We start from the raw sequence: 6,759 nt of genomic DNA, 5'->3' as shown, positions 1-6,759 counted from the left end.
ATATTCTAACCACTGACAACTTTGGTATCTCCCCTTCATACATTATATCAAAATTAATTATATTTTTATTCGAAGTCGTTTTCTTCTGAGCAATCGTGGCCTACCTGATGAGGTAGCAATCTACATGCTAAAAATGCAATTAGCATAAACCGTTGTTGTTGTTGTGTGCCATGAAGTCATTTCTGACTCAGAGAGACCCTATGTACAACAGAAAGAAGCACCCGGTCCTGCGTCTTCCTCACAATTGTTCTTATGTTGGAGCTCATCAGTCCAGTCAATCTATCTTTTCTGTTGCCCTTTTCTTTACCAAGCATGATACCCTTTTCCGGGAACTGGTCTTGCCTGTTAACGTGTCCAAAGTACATGAGATGACGTTTCACCTTCCTCGCCTCTGTGGAGCATTCTGGCTGGACTTCCTCCGGGATGGATTTGTGTGTTCTTTGGGCGCCCAAGTTGGTCATTGCATAGGGTGCATTTGAGTTCCAGTGTTGGAGAAGAATATTGAACTTTCCATGGATTGCCAAAAAATCCTTTATCAAGTATTGTGAAAACTAACAGTTCAATAAAGTGCTTTGCAATTTTGAGACTTAGACTTTGTATTAAAGAAAAAAAGGGACAGTCATATTCCATTGTTGAATAAAATGGTTTTTTAAAGTATTTTTATAGAGATACATAATAGAATTATAAAAGGCAAATTTGGATAAGACATCTGAAACATAGTGTCCCATGCCAAAGCAAACTGTTACCCCGATCCATTGCCTGGATTTACCCCGTGGGCTTCAGGCACTGAAGCGGATTGCACAGTAGGGAGGGAAAAAGACATCTGAAATTAAAGAATAATTATAGTTTCTTCACATTTTCCATTGAGATTATAACAGACTCTAGAAGTTGAGATTAATGTAAATTACAACACTGATGTTCTTAGGTGCCAGCAAGTGAGTTCCGACTGACAGTGACCTCACGTAAAGCAAAGGATCCCCATCATCGCTAGGTTTGGGACCACTGTTGTCACTAGTGTGCCAGTCTCTGTCATGGAGGGTCTCTATTTTTCCAAGCATAATGCCATTTTTCAGGGACCTGTATCTCCAGAAAACCTGTCTGCAGTATATGAGATGTCTCACCATTCTCAATGCTAAGGAGCAATCTGGCTGTACTTCATTCAAGACAGATTTGTTTGTTCTTCTGGAAATACATATTAATGTCAGTCTTTTTGTCAACATCATAATTCTAATGAATCAAATCTTCTCTAATCTTCCTTATGGATTGTCCAGCCTTCACATGTATATGAAGTGATTTTAAATACCATAACTTGAATCAGGCACATCTTAATACTTAATGTCAAACAGACTTGTTTGCTGTTTAATACTTTTGTAGTTTAATACATTTGGTTTCTTTTCTTTCTTGCTTTCTTCCCTCCATCCCTCTTCTCCTACCTCCTTCCCTTCCTCCATTATTTTGTAAGCAGATGGTGAATTCTTTATTTAATAGCATCTTCACATAAAATCTACATAAGTGCTTTTATGACATCCTAGAAATGAGAATTTTTCCTCCCTGTTTCCCACGTCCCACTCCTGCATATTTGTAAGTGACACCTTCAGTCAACAAAGCCTTCCCTGTTTCCACAAATAACTTCTTTTCACCAGTCTCTCTGAGTTTGTGCAGCCCAGCATTCTTCTCCAGAAACACTGATAAGTAGATTTGAAGTTCAGATTGAACAGATCAGAAGTGTATTGAACAGCTCTGTAGGCTGAATGGACTTTCACTCTAATCTAGCATGCATGCGGTAGACATTGTTTTAGGCATTGGCATTAGCTTTTCCATGTCACGGGACCTTCAGAAGAGCTGCTGACGCAGTTTGAAAAAGGCCTAATATATGTCAAGGCAGAGGCTTCTTCAACACCCCAGTCAGAAGAAAGTCCTGACTCTGTAAGAAAACACTTCCCTTGTTCCAGCCAGCTCCCAGACATGACCTGTGTGTGCTTCAGATACCTCCTGAGGAGCTCGCCCTTTGATTTCTTGCCTGCAGGTTCCTCCACGCTGATTGTGGACCTCAGTAAAGTGAAACCCTTGACAGCTTCCATCTTTTATCTGTTTACTATGATGTCGTTTACTGATTCAGTGGTAAGGATTTTCATATCCTTCACATTTAATTGCAATCTATACTGAAGACTGAAGACATCAATCTTTTTTGAAAAAAAATCATTTTATTGGGGGCTCATAGAGGTCTTATCAAAATCCATACAACCATCCATTGTGTCAAGCTCATGTTTACATTTGTTGCCATCATCATTTTCAAAACATGTTCTTTCTCCTTGAGCCCTTGGTATCAGCTCCTCATTTCCCCCCTCCCCGTTCCCTCCCTCACAAACCCTTGATAATTTGTGAATTATTATTTTTTTCATTTCTTACCCTAACTGATGGCAGACATTAAATTTTATCAGTGATTCAAGACTTCTTTGATTTCAGCAAGCAAGGTTGTTTCATCTGCATATCACAAGTTGTTAATAAGCATTCATCCAATCCTGATGTTACCCTCTTCCTCATATTTCCAGCTTCTCAGAGAATTTGCTCAGCTTACAGTGTGCACACCTTTTCTGATTTGAAGTCATTCAGCATTCCTTCATTTTTTTCAGATGACTGCTTCTTGTATGGTGTGCAGACACTGCATCAGAGGAGTGATTCAAGAAGCCCCATTCTCCTCAATTCTATCAATTGTTGGTGATCATCTACAAGAATCCGTCCGCATCCCCACAAAATGCAAGTCAACATCTTGACATTCTGTTTTCAGCCAAGTTCCCTCTGATACCAGAAATAGTAGCCCTTGTTTCAAGTCTATTTCTGAAACTCCCTTTGATTTCTAGCAACTCCCGGCTGACATACTGTTATTGTTTTTAAACATTTTATTAGGGGCTCATACAACTTTTATCACAATCCATACATATGCATACATCAATTGTATAAAGCACATCTGTACATTCTTTGCCCTAATCATTTTCAAACGGTTATTTTTGAATCATTTTTTGCCAAATTTTACGTGCATGTGCTGTCAATGGTATTTCTCAACAAATGTTCCCATTTTCTTGAGCCATCTTCCTTTAGAAGGGGCATAAACGTGGATCTCTCCTAGGCAATTGACTAGGTAAGTGCCTCCCAAACTCCTTGACCTAGACAAGTGAGAGCCGTGAGTGCTGCCTCGTCTTGTTTAAACATGACAATTGGTATTTCATCAGTTCCTGGGAAGGGTTGATGGTCAAAATCTTCTGTGTAGCTTGGCTTCTTTCTTCAATACCACTGGCTTTTGAGCATATACAACCTCTTCAAATGATTGAATGTCTTCCTTTTTTTTTTGTTTTTAGGACAGTGACTAGTCCTTTCGCCTCTTTTCATGTTTCCCGCATGGTTCAATATTTTGCCCATAGAGCCCTTCAGTATGGATCTCTGAGGCTTGACAATTTTCTTCATGTCCTTAAACTTGAGATATGCTAAAGGTGGCCTTTCTTTTTTGAACCCTTAACTTCAGGTTTTTGAGAATTATCATATTTTAGTTTAATTTCTTGAGCTGCCTTTTGAACTGTTTTGATCAGGTCTTATGCTTAATCATTTATCCCTCTTGTTTGGGGCACTCTGAAATCAGGATCACCTTTCAGAGTCTCTGGTGACATCTATTCTGGTTCTTTCTGTTTTTCTTTCTTTACTTTAATGACCTTTTGCGTTCTTTCTGTCTGATATTCTTGATGTCACCCAACAACTTGTCAGGCGTTTTGTCATTAGTATCCATCCATCAAATGTGGTCTTAAAATGCTCTCTAAATTCAGATGGTCTATACTCAAAGCTATATTTTGGTTCTTATGGATTTATTTAAATTTTCTTTAACCTTAACCTGAAGAAAATGTAATCTAGAATCATATAAAACTCTTAAATCTGTAAATAATCTTAAGTTTAATTTGCTTTGTTTAATTCGTATTGTGTGCAAGACTGTTCACATGTTACAGGATGATTAGTGTCTCTGGTACCAGTCTAATAAATCCCAATAGCATTCCATGCAATTATGGCAAATCAGTTGACCTGCTCTCTAATCAATTCAGAGAGATCACAATCCTTTAAACTAAAACTATCATTGGAGAATATTTTAGGTAATAATGATTATTTCCCACACCTTCTCTAAGTGGGTGACACTTGCAGGTAGAACTGAGTTCCACTGGAGCTCATATCTCTTCTGACTGCACCAGGCGGCCTGCACAAGAGCCGTGCGAGTGAATAGGGAACAGTCGGCATGAAGAAAGCATCTGCCTGCACAGATTATGGACAAAGGAAAGTTTTCCAGGTCACTTCCAAAGATGCATTTTTTCCTTAGGTGTCTTAAATGTTCTTATCACAGCAAAGAATATAACATTAATAGCTTACCAAACGGTTTTGCTGTATGAGAAAGCCCATGACGTTAAGTAATGCTCCCATGGTACTACATAATCCCAAATAAAGGGGTGTCAGCAGAAAGGGGGTATTACCTTCCCAAAGAGCTAAAGCCCCGTGCATTTGGTTGCAGAAAATAAATAGGTATTTTTCAGGGAGGGTTTGAAAATTACTGCAATCTCAAGGCAACTGGAATTTGTGTGCCACATAGCTGGTCTTATTTTGAAACATTCAGGAAATGAGACAGAAAGTTTAAAGATACTTTAATGTGGCCTTCTATACTTTATTTTCTTAACAGGTCAAGCATCGATTGTGATGAATTAATGTGTACTAATATACCTATCTTAATATTTTGCTATTACAAATCTCTTAATGTTTATAATTTTAATATGAATAACATTCATTAGGTATTATTTTATAAGACAAACTTGTAATCATAAAAATGAAAGAAAAAGCATGTTTTATTTGGAGGAAATATTATTAGAAGCACTTGAGAACAAACAAAATATTTGACAACAGACATTTAGAAAATGATTAATATGACATTCCAGAGTGAATATTCAGCTATTTATGCTTGAGGATTTATTACCATAATCATACATTCATTTTCCACTCTTCTTGGTGGATTATGATATTAACTTTTACAGAAACTTACTCAAAATATAAAATGAAGATTTTAGTATCTTTAAAATATTTGCCCCACCTTTACCCTTTCTCATGCTTTTTATTTATTTTTTTTTTCTGTCAGGGGAGAGCGCGAACGCAGTCCCCCACTACTACAAATTATGCAGTCGAGTTTTCCACATTTGGGGAAATCGCAGGGGTCAGCACATCCGGAGTGCAATGGATAAGCCTCGCCCTGGGAAAACCACCTTCATGATCATGGTATCTCCCCTGACAGGTAAGTATGTCTCATGCTTTTTAAAATCACAATTCTGTTTTGTTTGGTTTGGTCTCAGTGTTGCTATCTTGGGATGGAATTACACAGAGACAAAATTGACTACATATGTGTGTAGAGACAATGGAGAAGCTGAATATTCAGCTCAATATTAATAGCTAAAATGAAGGTACGATGACTGTAGGACAGTGGTCAGACTCAGCAGGTCTGGCAGAACTGATACCTAATCTTTTTGTTGCGTTCTGTGAACATGCTGTTAAAATGTCACTTGAAATCAGGGTTCTCGCTAAGGTGGCGGCTGGGCAGCTGCCCAATATGGAAATCTCTAATGTACATTCCTTATTGCTTTGTAATGTTAACTGCACAACACTGTATTCTAAGCATGCTTAGTAATGCTCATTGCATCCATCACTATCAAAACTGTTATGGAACTCTGCTTGTACATTTACTTATACATTTCCTAAAACGCTTTATAAAAGACAAAATTTTATTCCCTTGCATTTTTTACTTCAGTGAAAAAACATGTCACATAAAGGGGAAAGTGCCAAACTGCCAGGTGGTTCCATGTTGTCGTTCCCTTCGGGAAATTGAGAGTAAATGATGAAATTCCTGGATGTGTTCAATGAGCTGAAAATATTGTCCATCAATTGGTGTAACTCAGCATAAGTGGAAAGAGGTTTTCCATAGATGAACGTAATATGTTTAGAGAAGAGGAGTCACCTAACTGTTTCTAATATATCAAAAAATTACTATTTTCTATTTGACATTTCTCTCAAGGAATGGGAGCCTACTCCTGCAGTGAAAGATTTTTAAGGATAAATCACACAGCCAATGATGTTTCAATAAAAGCGAAGGAAAATGCAGGTGAGGATGCCAATCAAGAAGCAATATGGAAATATTTTATTCATTTTTGTCTAGTGTTAATATTTTTTCATCAATATTTTAAAACTCTTTCATATACTCTATTTTGTATGCTTCTTTTATTGTTTTGATTTAAGTAGTAACTGTATGAAATAATAAATCATCTTTTGGTATGTGAGATAGTTAGGGTTCATTGTGCCAACTTGGCTGATAAACACATGTGGGATTAATGGGAAGGCTGGAGAGATAAATGGCTTGGTGAGCCTCACCTTTCTAGTTCTCAGGTCTCTTGCTCTCTGATGGCCAGTTCAAGGTGCAGGCTGCCTTAGCCAGTTCCCTGCTTTAGCTGGCAAGGCTCATTTCTTGCAAGACATCCCTTAGGAAAAGCCACATGCATCTACCCAGATGCAGCCCTGGGCGCTGGAGCAGCCATGTGGAGACCCCTGCCAGCGCCGAGATGCTTCTACGTTCACTGATTCAGCTATCCTCTTGAAGTCGGCATCACTGCGTGTGTTTTGTGAGAGGGGACTTTGTGAATTGGTGTCGGACATATGGGAAAATGTTGGACTTGTGGGCTTGTGCGGCACTGG

General features: G+C 38.3%; 1 non-coding gene across 1 annotated transcript; it reads right to left on the bottom strand.

Annotated features, from left to right (window-relative positions):
* Nucleotides 1-5,155: 5,155 nt before the first annotated feature.
* Nucleotides 5,156-5,319, bottom strand: LOC142455784 (U1 spliceosomal RNA). Its single transcript, XR_012785914.1, has one exon. It is a non-coding gene; the product is annotated as a U1 spliceosomal RNA (small nuclear RNA).
* Nucleotides 5,320-6,759: the final 1,440 nt, after the last annotated feature.

Source organism: Tenrec ecaudatus, chromosome 8, assembly GCF_050624435.1.
Source record: "Tenrec ecaudatus isolate mTenEca1 chromosome 8, mTenEca1.hap1, whole genome shotgun sequence".
Classification (NCBI taxonomy): domain Eukaryota; kingdom Metazoa; phylum Chordata; class Mammalia; order Afrosoricida; family Tenrecidae; genus Tenrec; species Tenrec ecaudatus.
This window is presented reverse-complemented; position numbering and strand designations above follow the sequence as displayed.